This window comes from Chinchilla lanigera, unplaced genomic scaffold (genome assembly GCF_000276665.1).
Source record: "Chinchilla lanigera isolate Chin_1 unplaced genomic scaffold, ChiLan1.0 scaffold00052, whole genome shotgun sequence".
NCBI classification, from domain to species: Eukaryota; Metazoa; Chordata; class Mammalia; order Rodentia; family Chinchillidae; genus Chinchilla; species Chinchilla lanigera.
The window spans coordinates 16,400,281-16,416,970 of NW_004955453.1; the positions used below are offsets into that span (position 1 = coordinate 16,400,281).

General features: G+C 43.6%; 1 long non-coding RNA gene across 3 annotated transcripts in view; it reads left to right on the top strand.

The window, feature by feature from the left end:
• Positions 1-16,690, top strand: part of LOC102021087 — a 48,150-nt gene that overhangs the window by 5,853 nt on the left and 25,607 nt on the right. For 2 of the 3 annotated variants that reach the window (XR_001236197.1, XR_262753.2), the window contains exon 3: positions 8,270-9,405. This is a non-coding gene — a long non-coding RNA (uncharacterized LOC102021087). Of the gene's footprint in view, positions 1-8,269; positions 9,857-16,690 lie in introns of those variants that run through there. The other variant, XR_001236196.1, reaches the window with a different exon arrangement.

The following is a 16,690-nucleotide window of genomic DNA, read 5'->3' on the forward strand; positions in this document are numbered from 1 at the left end:
GGCTTTATTTTGGGGACAATATAATAACCAATAAGTCTCAAAAGCAAGATATTCCTCTAGATGAGGAAAATAAGGCACAGAAATAGACTAACTTTTTCTGATGTGTTTTAATTCTTTTTTACTCCACCTGCATTGGTGAAAGCATCTGAAATACAGAATGACTCACTCGTCTTCAGAAGAGTGTGTGCCAAGGAGACACACCTCCTGCCACCTCTTTCCATGCCACATAAAAGAAAGGCTGACTCAAAAAGCTGAAACTTGAATAAGAGTTTTTTGGCTCACCTGATTAAGATGAAAGGTATACTGGCTTCAGCAGTTGTATGCAGAACTTTTTATCTCTTTTAACTTTGACTTCATCTTAACCCTCATTCCCTACTGTTCTTAAGATGACTATAAGATCTTGATCTTCCTCAGTCACATCTGGGACTGCAGGAGCATCATTGCTCCAGCACTGGCAGGAAGTCCTGAAGTTAATTTGGACTTGGTGAGCTTCGGCCACCCAGAGGACTGGATGTCATCCCTGAGGACTGGATGTGCCACTTGACTTTTAGCTCCCTGCACTGAATCAACAGCAAATGCAGCTTCCTCTAAATCACCTGAATTTTCTAATAAAATTGAAGCTTTTTGGAAAGAAGGGAAAACAGATACTGGAAAGATAATCATCTGCTATAGACACAGAATTGTTCTTCAAGTTCAGAGCTCCAAGGTGTTAACGTTCTTAAGACCCATTCCATCCCTGGACTTGTGGATGACAATAAAAACTCATGCCCTATCCAGGCCGGTGTGTCCATGTAGGCATTTATACTCTTTGGAGCACAGCTCCTGGTCTGGAAAAGAAAAGTTACAGTAGATAATCTGTATGTACGAGTTCATTCCCAAGATCCCATGACTCTGTGTACAGCAGATATGTCCATAAGTCTCATCTACGTGCAAAACTGCTAGTTGTCTTCACCACAGCCCCAGATTTGTGCTTCTTGGCCCAGGAGGCCCCTAGGATGCACCTCTGTGGAATCTGTATCCAGCATCTTTTTCATTTGGTTCTGGGTTTGGCCAGCAATAATCACCAGCAGGAGATCAGATCTTGGGAGAAGAGAAGTCTAAGATATCTTTCTCACTCTCCCCTACTTTGGGCCACATTTCAGGCAGTGTCTGTCCCTTGAAGACCAGAGATATTCTCCTCTACAATTTTAGTTCTTGCTGGGATGCTGGTTACAAGGACCCTTCCTCTTCCTCCCTGAGGCCTAAATGTGTTACTGGCTTGCCACTGTTGCTAGTTTCTAAGTATCAGAATTCCTCATTTGTTCCCCTTAAATCTGTATACTTTTGTAACTACTTCTTCATTAGTTTCTTCATTAATTTTGTGGTGGTTTGGGGCTTTTTGCTTGTTTGGATTTGTTTGTCTCATTATTGTTTTCATTTGAACCATTTGAATTGCATTCTGGAAACCTGATTGATACAATATACATATTTGCTTTCCACTACAAAAGTCTTTCTAGGCAAAAAATAATGATTCTGCATCTTTATGTGTATGTGCACACCCATGGACATGGAAATGCATAGCTGCCACCCAAGGGATGTAAATAGACAATTTCTTATGACAATCCTGTTACACTGTAGCAGCTGTCAGGAGCATTGGGTTGAGAAGGCTTCTGGGTCTGGCTAACAGGTCAGATAGTGTCTGTGTCTTAAATCCCAGAACGTGTAAGTGTGGACTTATTTGAAAATAAGGTCTTTGCAGATGTAATGAAGGATCTCAAGATGAGATCTTCGTGTATGTAAGATGACACTCAAAATCTAGTGACTGGCATGCTCAAAAGACAAAGGCAAGGAGAAATTTTAAACACAGAGACATGGAGAAAAGGCCACATGACTATGAAATGGTGATTGGAGTGATGTGTGTACAAACCAAGGAATGCTGGGAGCCACCAGAAACTAGCATTCCTCAGAGCCTCCAGAAGGAAGGATGCTGACACATGGATTTCAGGCTACCGAGTATTGGCCTCCAGAGCCATGAGACAATAAATGACTGTTGTCTTAAAAACGGCAAGTTTGTGCTCATTTGCACAGCACCCTTGGGAAGAGGAGAGAGTCTAGATCCTCTTTCAGCTGAATTGGGTACCACATTCCCTGGGGCAGGGATCTTCCACTACCATTCTCTCCCTCCAGTAGGAACAACTCAGAGACTCATTGGCCTGTAAGAACATCAGGGCTCCAGTAAAACTCTTATGAAAATGTGTCTACACGGGCATCTAGACTCCACAAAGCCAGTGAAATACACCACATCCAGTGCTCCAGAGAGTACTAAAATATGTTCCTAAAAATACAGAGCCAGATACACATATTCTCACGTTTGCAAGTGTACATATGTGCACACAAATGCACATCCTGAAAGCGGAAGCAATGTCTGCTTCATTTAGCTTTCCTTTTATCAACCCATCTTCCTTGTGCCCCGAAACTGGCTCACACACACAAGACGGGATTACAGTTTGGTGAATGAATGAAGGAGAGAAGAAAATGAATTAATTGGCTACTTAGTGAAGTCCCGAGCCATGAACTGGAGCCAAGAAAAGCAGGTTGCTCTTAGATACGCCAATAAATCCCTTTGCTAATCTATGCTTTCAAATAGGCACACAAAGCTACAGTGAGAAACAGAAGTCTGTGGGAAAGTCAGAATTTGAACCAAATTGAATTACCTGTGCTGAGAACTGGTTCAAACTTGTCCAGACTCTAGCCCACAACTCTCAGACACACTGCCCTTTCCTGTGTACTTGGGCATGTAAGAAGGACTAAGTGACCTTGGTAGGTTATTTAAACCTCTTAATTTGATGAGCAATTAAAGCAGCATAGCTAGTGGCAGACTCAGGAGCCAGCCCTTCTGGACCTGGATCCCAGCTGTGCCTCTGATTATCAATCAGTATGACCACGTGAAAGTGATTTTACTTTTCTCTGTCTCAGTTCCTGCATCTGGAAAATAGGGAGAATAGCAATTCTACTTTGTAGGGTTATTGTGAGGATAACATTTATAAACTGCTTAAAACATGGGCTGGCATAGGAAAGAGCACTACCCAAATGAGCACCAATACCAGCACTCCACATTGCCTGCAGGTATAGTTTGACTAATGGACAAATTGGAGCCCAGAAAGTTTAACCTTTGGCTTAGAGTATTATGGTGTCTGAAGAACACCCATAGGCCATGGAGACATGGACTCAAGCCGGGCATTCACACCCCTCTTCTGGTCTGGATACCAAGTGTCTTGGCCACATCTCCTGCCCATGCCCTAGCCTTTCATTCCCCTAATACCACTGTGGAAATTCTGAGGAACCAGTGGCACAAGTGAGGCACAGATGAGAAAGCAGTAGGAACAGGAAGATGGCCTCCATTCTCCGGCTTGGACAACACATTGCAGGAAAATATTCCTTCTCTGCTTTGTGCAGCCTTCAGCTCTCCTTCTCTCCTCCTTTTCAGAGCTGAGAACACTGTCATTTTGTAAAGAGAATAACAAAGATGCATATATGCCTATAAATGGAAAATAAAGTAGTGGCTGAGGGCCTTCTCTTGCCAAGGAAAACAAGTGCAAAGCAGCTGCAAGAGAGGAGCCAGGGGAGCTTGCGGAATCAGAAGCTCTCCATTTCCCTGTGACCCAGCTTGGGCCTGTGCAGGCCTGGGAACAGTGGCCCCTTGGTCCTGCTAGGAAGGCCTGCCAGGAGCCTCGGGGCCACAGACTAGGAGTTGCTGGGAGCTGAATGCTGCAATTTGCCATGGGAAAGGAAAGAGACAATTGGAGGCTGGTGGCCCAGAGAAACCACTGTTTAATTCAACAGGCGTTAACTAAATAATTGCTGAGTGCTGTGTGCAAAACACAGAGCTGTGGGGCAGAAGCAGCAAGGGCATCCTATTTTCTGTCCCCAAAGGACCCAGAGGAAAAGGGAAGGGAATCTATGGATGTGAGAATGGGACAAAGATAGCATCAGTAACTGCCTTTCCAAAGCATCAGTTGTGCTTTGAATCAGGACAAAATATGTTTCCTGCAACTAAATGGTCAGTTTGAGGAAGGCACATTAGGGGTAAGTTTTAATGGAAGCACAAGATTTTGACAGATGGGGTTGAGGTCATGGGAGGGTACTCCGGGCAAAGTGACCAGTAAGTCACCTCTTGGGGCAGCAGGGGTCGAAGTTAACAGGATGGGCAAACATGTAAGGAAAAATACGGAAGTGCACAACTTTAGAGAAAGCCTAGAAGCTAGGCTAGGAAATTTCTATACCTGGTTCAGTAAAGGAGAGGAGCTCACTGAAAATTTTGTGAGCACAAGACTGGCTTTAGGATGACTTCCTGGCAACAAGTAGGTTGGATTCCAGAAAAGAAAAAATAGAGACTCCTTGTGAGCATCAGCCCCGGAGAAGAAGAATACTTCAACTTTTTGCGATCATAAAGATGCCAAATTTCCTACCGCTGCTTACCCATGAGGATCCCAATCTGCCTCCCATTCCTGCTTCATCTTGTGCAACCCTGACAGTTGCCCAGCCAAGCTTTCTTTCTTCCTGGTTCTCTAACACACCAGTCGTTTTCTTCCTCAAAGCCTGAGCTTGTCTCCAAGATGCCACGTTCCCATCTCTTCCTTCCCCACATGTACCATTTGTACCTCTTTGGAGAGGTGGAGTTTAATGTGCCACATCCTAGAATCTGAGCTGGTTTGTGACTCCTTGGATCAGCAGGTACTGCACATGCAGTACTACAACAGTTGAGGGGGTCTAGTATTGAAGACGGGCAGCTTCCTCCTTCCTGCTCGCCTGCTTGCCCGGAGAAAGCTAGCTTTGGTATTAGAAGTGTAAATATCCTGAGCCCTCCTTGCCCTCAGGAAGCCCAAGCTTGCCACATGGAGCAGCCACGTGGAAGGAAAGCATCGATAGCTGACCTCCATTATTCCAGTTCCTTAACTCAGCTACCAGAATGTAAGTCAAGGAACGATCCTAATATTCAGCCAAGTCCAGCCTTCAGATGACTCCAGCCCCCACGGCTACCTGACCACAGCTGCACAAGAGTTTGCAGTGAAAACCAACACCCAGCAAATCTCAGTCTACAGAGCTATGAGAAATAATGCATTTTTGTTTTAAGACACTAAGTTTCAGAGTAGTTTTCTCTTTCCACTGAAATGTTCTTTCTTCTTGAGCCTTACATTCCAGAGGAAACACAGAACTTTCCACAGCTCCCTTGTTTCTGTCCTCTTTTCTCTAGGTTCAATTTCCCACCTCACCCTGCAGCAGGCAGCAGAGGATGCTCTCCAAATCCTGGGACCAATTTACTACTTACCATATAGTTCTGTCTCAGTGTGGCCGTAGCTGTTTCCCTGCATCAATCATGGAGGGAAGCTGCTGGTCTCAAAGGAGGAAGTCACAGAGTGTCTCAGTCACCTGCCCGGAGATGAGAAGGAGCTGAATAGGGGCTGCTGCCAGAGATCACATGAGCACTGACCTCTAGCCTTGGCAGCAGTGGTAGCTGCCGCTGCAACGGGTCTCCGCCATGACCCAGTCCTGGAGGAACATCTACAGGTCAATGGTTGTCTTGGAATAGGTCATGGGAAAGTCCATGGGCTGTCATGGCCCTTGACAGCCATCCCAGAATCCCACTGGAATACTGTGCCAGAGTACACAGGGCCCTAAGGTCTTGGGTTCTGTGCTATTTTATTCAATTTTATTTTTTGGCTGGACTTCTGGTTGGGAATTTAGAACACTAAAGCTATCCGAGGGCATTAGCTCTTGCCCTGTTGCTCCCTTGTGACTCATTAACTAGGGAACCTGTGCTCAGGCTCCACAGCTCAGTACAGAAAATAAGCTCAGTCCCCAACACTGGGTAAATGAAACCCAAGTCCGGGGATGCAAGGACTGAGATCAAAACCCAAATCCTTGCCTCCATCTCCTAACTCTTCCCACCTAGGGGTGGACACTTACCTTATTCACTTCTGAGCCCCCAATACTGGAGCAACCCCAGCACACAGTAGGTCCTCACTAAGCGTTTGACTGAAGGGATAGATTGCAGAGTTTCCAAGCAGAGTGACCTCCCCCAGGCATAAACAGCTCATTTTGGGTTGTGAAGGAGAGGTGATGGGAAGACCCATATTAACACACTATGGCCCATAGTTCAAATCCCGTTTCTGTACATAGAGGGTGTGAGCTAAGGATCCTTCTTACACTTTTAAATTATTACAAAAATGCAAAAAAAATACTATTTTCCTGATAAATAATTGCATGAAATTTACATTCATGTCCACAAATAAAGGTGTAGGGGAACATAACTGTGTGAAGCAAGCTGTTCTTCGCTGTGAGCTACTGCACATCATACAGAACAGCTGCGCTCAGGCTGTGCTTTGTCCTGAGTGACTCCACTTTCAGAACAGTAGTTTGCTCCATTCTGCCGGCAGATGCTGAGGCAAAATGGTAACTGGTAACTTGTCTGTGCAGAGAGATAACTACCAGATGTTGGACTTACCATATTTTTTGAAAAAAATAATTTCCAGCTACACAGCACAATCATAAAGCATAAACTGATAAATGAATTAATCTTGCTAATAAAAATTCTGCATCTGTACCTTTATCAAATTAAACCAAGGACACCTGGACATATGGTGTATCTAAGGTATGTCAGACAAAACCAGGTCTGTGAGTTTATTGGATGACTGGACCAACAAAGTAGGAAGCTCTCTCATCTGGATCATGTAAAAGAAGAGACACCCAGCACTGGGGTGCAGTGGGACCACACTGGTCTCTCATCTCGTCAGACCTCCTAGGGCTGGGGATTTAGCTCAGTGACACAGCACCTGCCTCTCAAGCGCAAGGTCGTGAGTTTGATTCCCGGTACTGGAAAAAAAAAACAAAAAAAAGTCATCAGACCTCCTGGTAAACACATCATGAGGTCAAAGGCCATTGCTCGACCCTCTGTCCCCGGCTTCAGCTCAGCTCTGTCTCCCTGCTCGAGACAGCCCAGTCACACTGCTGCCCAGACCCAGGCCTTGAACCAGCTCTATTCCCAATAAGCCCCAAGCCCTGAAGAACTTGTGCCCAGTCTGTGATCTTATCTGATACCTGTGATGACGTCCCACATCTCTGTAGACTCTGCCTCGGCTTTCAATTCTTCCCCTTCAAATTCTAAAGCCACAGTTCACTCTTTCTTTGCCATTCTGTAAGCTATATATTATTGGGTAAAGTGTGATGTGTGACTTGAATCTTATAGATATTAGTAATTACAATTTGTGATTTAAAAACTGCAATGACCTAGCTTATTTTGATACTGAGTGAACCTTAAGTACTTGGCCTGATAAAGTTGACAAAATTGATGTAGCTTGTACACATTTTGTTAGTCAATAAATTTAGCACATAGGGCCACAAATGTGTCCAGTCTCTGTTAAAGACCTAGCTCTCCCAGGACAATAGCAGATCCCATTCAAGTATGACACAGCTAAGCACTTCCAACAGAGTCTGAGTGAACCACAAAGCCAAAAGAAAGTTTGCTGACCCTTAGCCCAATCGGGTAAAAGGTGTTCACATCTCCAACCCAACATTCATTGTTTTGAACTAAGCACTAGTCCTCTCTCTCTCTCTCTCTCTCTCTCTCTCTCTCTCTCTCTCTCTCTCTCTTTCTCTCTCTCTCTCTCTCTGTCTCCCTTGCTCTCCTCCTCTCCCCTCTCTCTCCTCACCTCCCCTCTCTCTCCTTCCCTCTCCTCCTCCTTCTCTCCTCCTCCTTTTGAATAGTGGCTTTCTAAAGTGGCTTAAATTGCTTTTCATATAATTATTTTGTCTGACAGTTTTTCTCCTTCAAAGAAAACAATCTACTCAAAGACAAAGGAAAACTAGAAAAGAAATATTTAAAGGGTTTACAGAGGGAAACCCAAAGAAAGACTTGCTCTACTTTATGATATTGCTAAGGCCTAGAATGTTGGGACAACAAAAGGAAAACTTCCCTGAGGTCACATAGGGTCTCATTGCCCAACCCTAGCATAACCATGCTCCTGGCCAGACTAGCTTTCCCCATCTTGCATCCATCCCTGCTCCCCACCAACACAGATGATACTCATCAATCACAGCCACCATTAGCAAATACAATGACTATTTCTTGTTATCTCTCCCCATTCCATGCTTGCCTCTAGACAAGGAACTCCTTGTAAATACATATCCTTGGTGATTTTTATGTTCCCATTCCTACAAGATGCCTAAAACTCCTCCTTTGGGGGATGCATTCAACTAAAGCCAGTCCTCTCTCCTTTCCTCTTCCTTGCAGCTACAAAGTGCAGAACAGAATCCAGGCCTCTCACACCCACAGCTCCTGTCCTGGAAACAAATCCTCTTCAGGTAAAAATGCACCTCTAGAAGTTGAAGACCCCAGATTTCTGATCAGCTTGATGTCAACCCCCATCCAAAGTGTCCAGCGGCACCTTTAAAGAAACCTCAGCTTGCTGAACCAACTGCCTTCCTTTGCTTTTCCTGTCTAGTCTTCTGATTACCTAGGAGGATTCCTGGTTCCATCTGAACCCTCTCACTTTCCTTTGGGCCTGCAAAGAAAGGAACAACCCCTCTGGGAGCTCAAGTCAAACATCGCCTTCCATTTCTTTTGGAGCTAGAAGAGAGGAACTTTCCAAACTCTTCTTAAATAAGAAGAAAAGAAACTCTCCTCTTTCAACAGGTATTTCCAGCTGCTGGCAAGGGAATTACAAGAAATCTAAATACAATAGCCTGTCTCCTGGCAGCTGCTGGTTACCCTGGCAACCTGGAGCTTTTACAGACTGCCTTGGATACAAGAGCCTTGGAGACAGACTTCTTAAGCAGCCACATTCTTCAGAACTGACTCCTCCAGGGAAAAGTGATTCCTCTTGTAGAAAAGAACCTTCCTAAAACTTCAGTGCAACAGGAAAACTTTAAATCACCACTTAAAAAACTAGTGCAACTCTTGTTCAGCATTTTTAATCACACCAACCCATCATGTGGTGAACATGGACAATTTTGATTTAAATGGTACAAATGAACAAAGCTATACACTAAGGAAAGGATAAAAAAGGAAGATAAAACCAAGTGGACCAACAAATGGAGACAGTCATAAGGAAATGTATTTGGGATGGTGGTTCACCAGCCTGAGCTAGAACAGACTCAGAAAATACCAGTTCCCAAGTTCTGCCCCAAGAGGTTTTGAATTTGTGAGTCTGGGATGAAACCTGAATTACACTCTTGAAGCTTTTCCATATCTTGATCCTTTTCTGGTAAGCATTCAGATCATGGGACCAACAATCTGAAGACTTCTCTTGCTCTGCTTCCCATTCTACTCCAAGGGTCTCCTGAGTCAGGTGCCTTGGTTTCCGCCAACCCAGAATTCTAGAACCAGAATCACAGGAGAACATTTTCTTGGAAGACAAACATCAATCTGTAAGTGCATGTGTGCTTTGCTAGGCACTGTACCAAGGGAACCTAGGAGTTTAGAGCTGCATCTTGTCCTGGGCTGTTGGAAGGTTGTGTCGTTTCCATTGGGGTTGCTGCCTGGTTTATTTTAGATGCTGGGTCTGCAGGCCAGTAGGCTGGCCTTCCTTGGCTCTTCCGCAGAGAGCAAGCTACCAGGCTCCTCTGTCTCTGGAGGTACAACTTCCATGGCATGCAGGTAATAGGAGTTGACTGGCAGCAATAGTTGGGATGAGCATTGAATGCGGAGAGGTAGCATGCTGGGAAGGAGACGTCTCCAGACACGAGCCTTCACAGGTGATCCTAGCAATGCTACTCATAAGCTACGTAGTTTGGGGTGGCCATTCCCCCTGCCCTGGGGCCTCAGTTCCTTGGCTATGGAACAAGGTTGAACTAGGTAAAGACAGCAGAGAAAAATGGAGAGAACGTGAGTTGTAAGATCTGAATATTTAGGGGTTCAAATCTGGGCTACAGCACTGACCTGCTTTGTGATGTTGGTAAGATGACTGAACCAAATTTTGCATGAATTTTCTCAACTATAAATTTAGTCTAACGATGCTACCTTATGAGGCTTATGTGCCAACTAAAGACAATGAGGTGTGATGACTGATTGGATTAAGTGGCATTTGAAATCCAACACACACACACACACACACACACACACAGAGCTTTGTAGCTCTGGAGAAGTAGGTGAGATGGTAAAAGAGAGTTAAAGAGCGAAAGGATCTCCCTGTGCAGAGCAAGTAGAGAGGAAGGGAAAGATTGACTTTCTGAAGGAAACAAGGTTTGAACTTGAATTTGTCCCATGCCTAGAATATGAATAGGCAGCTAGAGGAAGAAATCCTAAAGAACAGTAGGAAGATAATCAAGGAATCCATATCAGGAAAATGGGGTTGAATCATAGCCCTTTTATTGCCCAGCATTGTGGCCTCCTAGGCCTCTCCTTCTTTATGTATAAAATAAGTTCGTTGTGAAAATATCTTGTATGGTGCCTGGAATTTGTAGACATGCTAAGAGTGGTTGGATGGATGGATGGATGGATGGATGATTCCAGATGGAGTAAAAGAATGGAAAGAGAAATGCTCAAGGCATCTTTATGGGTTGGTAAATATATTAGGCTAGCTCAGCAATTTCGAGAGTGTTCGTGGAACTCTAGACCCCCACAATATTCATGGAAAAAAAAAAAGTATTCTCTAGTCAATTAAATTTAGGAATGCCACAATGATATATCCCTCTCTTGAAGATTTTCAATAAATGTCAGCGTGTAAATGATTCTACAAAGTCTTTTCTAGTTTTATTTATATCCAGTAGTTCCCAATTTAATTTTTCTAAACCAGTTTCCCACATTAAAGCTCTTAACTTGCACTGAACTTGGCAGGGGTCTTCCTGGAATGAATTAAGGGAATGGTACCACTGTCTCTCTCTCTCTCTCTCTCTCTCTCTCTCTCTCTCTCTCTCTCTCCCTCTCGGCCTACAGCCATATACCAAGAGGAGGAAGTAAGGCATTTCACAGAAGGCAGTAGTGGTGGCGTCCGCTTTGTGCTTTCTCTGAATACAGAGAAAAGAAAGGGAGCTCTTTCAGAAAGAGGACATTTCCTCTAAACCAGTCTGAGCTGGCAGCATCAACTCTTGCAGGTTGGCAGCTGGCCACCAGGAGATGAAGAATCTGCTTAGTCATTTCTGAACAGCAAGAGCAAGCAGCTTGGAGAAGAAGCCAGATATACCCTCTGTAAGTCGGCCAAGTGCCTCCGAAAAAGAAGAAAGGGGGAGCACAGAACCCCTAGTGCCAGGAACTGACTGGGGCCATGAGGTAGAGACAGCTGGCCTCCAGTGTCAGAGAACTGTGCCCTGCTCAAATGCTATCACCCTAAACACAGTGGCCCGGCATCACCCCTAGCCACCAAGCTCAAGTCCTCAGCTTTCTTCCTTTAACTGAAGGGTGTCGGCCACAGGTGATGGTAGTTTTCACAGAGGCCTTGTGCTCAGTTTCTCTTCCTTGATTCATTCATTTATCTAGTTTGTCTTTACTGAATACTGACAATACAGCGCAAAGAATAATACCTGTATTAGTTACTTTTTCATTGCTAGGACAAAATCCCCAACATCCACAAGTTAAAAAAGAGGTTTATTTGGCCTCATAGTGTGGAGAGGTTTCAGTCCATAGTCAGCCAGTTCCGAGGCAGAGTGTCGTGGAAGAAGGGAAGCAGTTCATGGCATGTCAGGCAGGAAGCAGAGCAGGATTAAAGGAGAGGAGGAATATATTCCATTCCAGGCTACACCCACACCTCTTCCAGCCAGGATTCACCTCCCAGCATCACACCCAGCTATAAACTTGTCGGTAGACTAATCCACAGAGGAGTATCATGCCCCCATGATCCAATCACCTCCTCAAAGCCAATGAGATTTGGGTAGCGGGGGACATCTATATATAAACCAAACAGTACCTAAGGCCCCTCTGCTATGGAGCTCACACTTTTTAGAGGAGAAAGACCAAAAAAATGCACAGGTCTATAAGACATAAAATGGTGTCAGGCAGTGGGAAGGGCTTTAAAGAGAAATAAATTGGAGAGAGTGAAAGATCAATAGATTAGGAGTTAGACAGGATAGTCAAGCCCCTTTGAAAAAGGGACATGTGACTAAGACCTGCATGACACAAAAGAGAGGAACTAAACTATCTGGAAGGAGCGATTTCCACAATGCTCAGGATAGTGAGCATTGTGGTCCTAAGACAGAGTTGAGCCCAGTATGAGGACAAGCAGGCAAACTGACCCCACGTGGCAGAGGTGGGCAGGAGAGGCAAAAGATGAGGTCAGTGGTTACAGGGCAGAAACCTCAACAGATCAAAGCAATGTCTTTGATTTTATTTCAAAAGTGATTGGACGCTTTGAGTGAAGGAAAGAACAAAGAGTTCCCTCTGACTACTATGAGAAAACTAGAAGGCAAAGAAGGCAAAAGTGGGCTGAGAGAGAGAGCCCTCAGGAGGCAGCTGTCCAGTAGAGGGGAGAGGGGATGGTGACTTGCACTGAGGTGTGGGCAAGGAAGAAGGGTAAGATCTACGAAATATTTTGAAGATGGGGCCTGCTGGCTGATGGGACACAGGTTGTGTGTGAATTAGAGGAACAAAGAGACTTCCAAAGTAGCTGCTTCATTCCCAAAATGTGGAGGGCAGGGGTTACATTTTAGGGACAGAATGTTTTGGATGTAGCACTTTAGATGAGATACCTACTGGGCATCCATGTGGAAATGTTAACCTGGCAGTTGGATGTGTTTTGAGTTTTTCAATCAACATGGTGGTCACCAGTATAAATGTCTAAAACCATTTGGATCCCTGTTTCCAGAAAGGATTGGACATATAATCAAATATATCCTCCATTAAGTCTCTTTTAAGAAGGAGATTTTAGCAAAATTTACTTCATTCAAAATGTGTTTTGTTTTAGAGGAAAAGCTGAAGCCTGGAGAAAGGAAGTAACTCACTCATTCAAGGTCAGACAGCATGTAGAGCTAGGACTAGAATCCAGATCTCAGGCACAGCTTGAGCTACACCACAAGCCTGAATCCTTTTTCCACTATTCTCAAAATTCTTTTACATTGATGCCTTGAGGTTTTCTCTTTTTCAAATATAGAAATTTTCTTCACTTTTTTCTTTTTTTCAAATTTAACTTAATGTTCTCTTCCTGCAGTTTAAGCTCATTCTCTATTTTAATCAATCTTTTCTTTTAAAAAAAAAAAAATATACCCGGTGTTTGCTATAATTGATTCTTAAAACAATAATATCTGCATAGGTCTCTTCCAGAGTCTATAAGAGACTGGATGACATGATGTGCTCCATAGAAGCCCTAAAGAGCTCCACAAAAAAAACTCTTAGAATTAATAACCAGCATAGCAGGGTAAAAGAGCAATACAAAAATCACTGGCGGGGGCTGGGGATTTAGCTCAGCGGCAAAGCGCCTGCCTGGCAAGCGCAAGGTCGTGAGTTCGGTTCCCGGTACTGGAGAAAAACAAAAAAAAAAAAAAAAAGAAAAAAAAAAATCACTGGCATTTGTGTACATTAACAATGAAGGGAATGAGAAGGAAATCATGAAAATAACACCATTCATAGTAGCGTAAAGAACAATGAAATATCTAGGAATTAACCAAACCAAGGAAATGAAAGACCTCTACAAAGAAAACTGTAGTACTATGGAAAAGGTGATTTAATCAGAAAATGGAAAGATATCACCTGCTCCTGGATAGGCAGAACCAATGTGGTCAAAATGACCATACTCCCAAAACTTTATTATATAAAGATACCACATTTCTGTATCAAATTATGTGTTGATGGGTATACAGGTTGTTTCCAGGATTTAGCGATTATAAATTGTGCTGCTTTGTAAAATTGTACTTCTATCATTCAGGAAGGAAAGAAGGAGACAAGGAATGGATCTCTCATAGATGGGAAGGGGTCCAAGGGACCAGAGAGGTTAGGGAGAGGGGAAAATAGGTAGAGTGAAGATATGCCAAGTACAGGATCCTAATAGTCTCAATGAATGTGGACATTATGTGCAATAAACATGAAGTAAGATTAACATCAATAAGAGTGAAAATGGGGAAAGGGGAATCAGAGGAAGAGGGAGGGAGGGAAGAGGGGAGGAATTTTTAAGAAGAAACAAACTGTATTATGTACCCATACCAACTCTCCAAGATGATTGTAAAATGCGTATACTTGAAACTTGTACTAATAAATAAATTTTTAAAAACAATCATGACAGGTAGATAATGTAAAAATGTTGGTGTCCATTTACAGATGAGGAAACTGAAGCATAAAAGTCAAATAAACTGTATTTAATTAAACAGCTAGGTTGAGACACAGCCAAAGCCAGAATTTAGAATGCTTCGGGTCTTAGCCGAGGGAGCTACCATGTGGGCCAGGAAAAATTTTTAAGCTCAGGTACTACAGTTCTTCAGCAGCTGAGGACTTCTCCATGCTCTTTAGAAAGAAGAAGATAATACCACCCTAACCTTACTTTTTCCTATTTCATCCTCTCTTCTTGACACTCTCCGTTCTATGGCACAGATTGGCTCCTATTGGCCAAATCTATTTCTCTTTCCTGGGCATAAAGCAAAAGTGTGTTTCCCAGCCTCCCTTACAGTTAGTAAAACAATTCCATGTGACTGGTTTCCCACCAAAAGAATCTGAATGGAACTAGCACACAGCCTTCTTAGTCTGTGAGTCCCAGTTCAACTGTCTGTGCTTTCCCTGCTTCCTTCCATCAGCGTGATATAGATGGGCACCATGCTACCAAGGATTGAAGTTCACAGGAATTAACGTGGAAAGATCCTAGATTCTTGTGCTAATGCATGAAGGAAAAAGTTTTGCCAAGCAAAAGGACATATTCTATACTCTGTAAATAAGAAATAAATTTCTACCTACCATGCATCAGCCATTATGAATTTTGAGATCTATTGTCTGCAGCAGTTAGTGTATTGATCTGGGTCAGAGATAACTGTATCAAGCCCAAGTGAACATTCAGGAGAACCTGTATTGCTCCAGTTGGACTTACTTAGCATAAAAATTGTGGGTGAAGAAGGAACCAGACACTATGCCTTTCTCACTCCAGAAAGGAAAACAGGATCCAGAGAAGGACGAATCCAGCATTGCCCAAGGTCATGAAGATGACCGGTCTTAGCAGGACTACACCATTGTTTGCTGGCTCCTTATCCAGTGCTCTTTCCAGGAGACCAGGTCTCTATCCTGCTGACAGATACTGGGTGCAGTGGCCAAGACAGGCTTTAGAACAGAACTCAGATAAAGTGATCAGAAATGTCTTCTCTGACTCTCCTCTGTTACCCTTCATGCACTACCTGCAAGGCAGCTGAAAAGCAACCAATCACCTGTCTTCCTCTGGTAACCTTCCTGACACTTCAGGGTATATATTAAATTACTTCACAGTTTTTCTTCTCTGGCAGAGCTATAGTCTTACAAGTGCTTCTCAGGATCATTACGAAGTAAAAGCAGGGGCTGGGGATTTAGCTCAGTGGCAAAGCGCCTGCCTGGCAAGCGCAAGGTCGTGAGTTCGGTTCCCGGTGCCGGAGAAAAACCAAAAAAAAAAAAAGAAGAAGAAGTAAAAGCAATCAGATCACAAAAGCCCTACAGCCTTGGCTGTGGTGATTAAGATGTTGGTCCACTCAGAACTGGCCCATACCCAGCACTTTGATCACTTAGAGGGTCTGCAGTTCCCACTTTAAGGACAATGCTCCAGGGGAAGGAACAGGGGACAGGGTGGATTGAGCCTATATGGCAACAGATAGTCTGATCTTTGTCCCTCTTTCAGGCAGAGCACATACAAATATATACTTTTCAAACACTAGCCCAGTGGTCTTGTTCTTCTCTGATTCACACCCCCATCGATAAAAGCATTTTGACCACATATCCCTTATATACAAACAATGTCTATTTGAGTATAATGATATCCATATGGTTTGCATGCCTCAGTTGTGTATACTGTATAGTATAGCATTTTTGAAAATGTATATTTTTCAAGGATAAGATTTTTAGAAATCAAATATATCTAAAAGTACCAATAGTTTTTTCCCTAGCTCTAGTGGACAATTCCACACTCTCCCCTTTTCAGAGAACCCTTGGTTCATCAAAGCCTTTGAATTGAAGTCGTAAGCTGGCTGCCTACAGGCCAAATGTAGCCCACAGATGTGTTTTGTTTGGCTTGAACAATGTTTTCTAACTTTTCTATTAGTTTCTAACACTTAAAAGTTGGACACATTCTCATAAAAATTTGGAGATTTTCCCCCATTTTATTCACAGCTTTATCCTCTGTGTTCAATGCATGGTAGGCACTCAATATTTATTTGTTTAATTGAATTTCCAACTTCTATCCCCCAAAAATTCAGCTGGCATTTCTTCCCAGCAGTAATCACCCAGAGCAGAGTAGGAATTACTCCCTTTAGCAGGATATTGGCTCACAGTCCTGAGTCACAGGCCCCACCATTCCGTGTTGCCCTCTACCAGTAGGTAGCTTCGCTCATGCCTGTTTCCTGTATGGCCCCATTAGTATTTGAATAAGCACTTGTCTCAGGGTTTTGGAGTTGTGCATTAGCCTCCATCACCCCCATAAGGTTAGGCAAAAGCAATATTCCATTTGGAGTCCCAAGTCATTGAAACCTATGAATAAGATCTTGATTCTGGGCTGGGGATTTAGCTCAGCGGCAAAAGCGCCTGCCTGGCAAGCGCAAGGTCGTGAGTTCGGTTCCCGGTACCGGA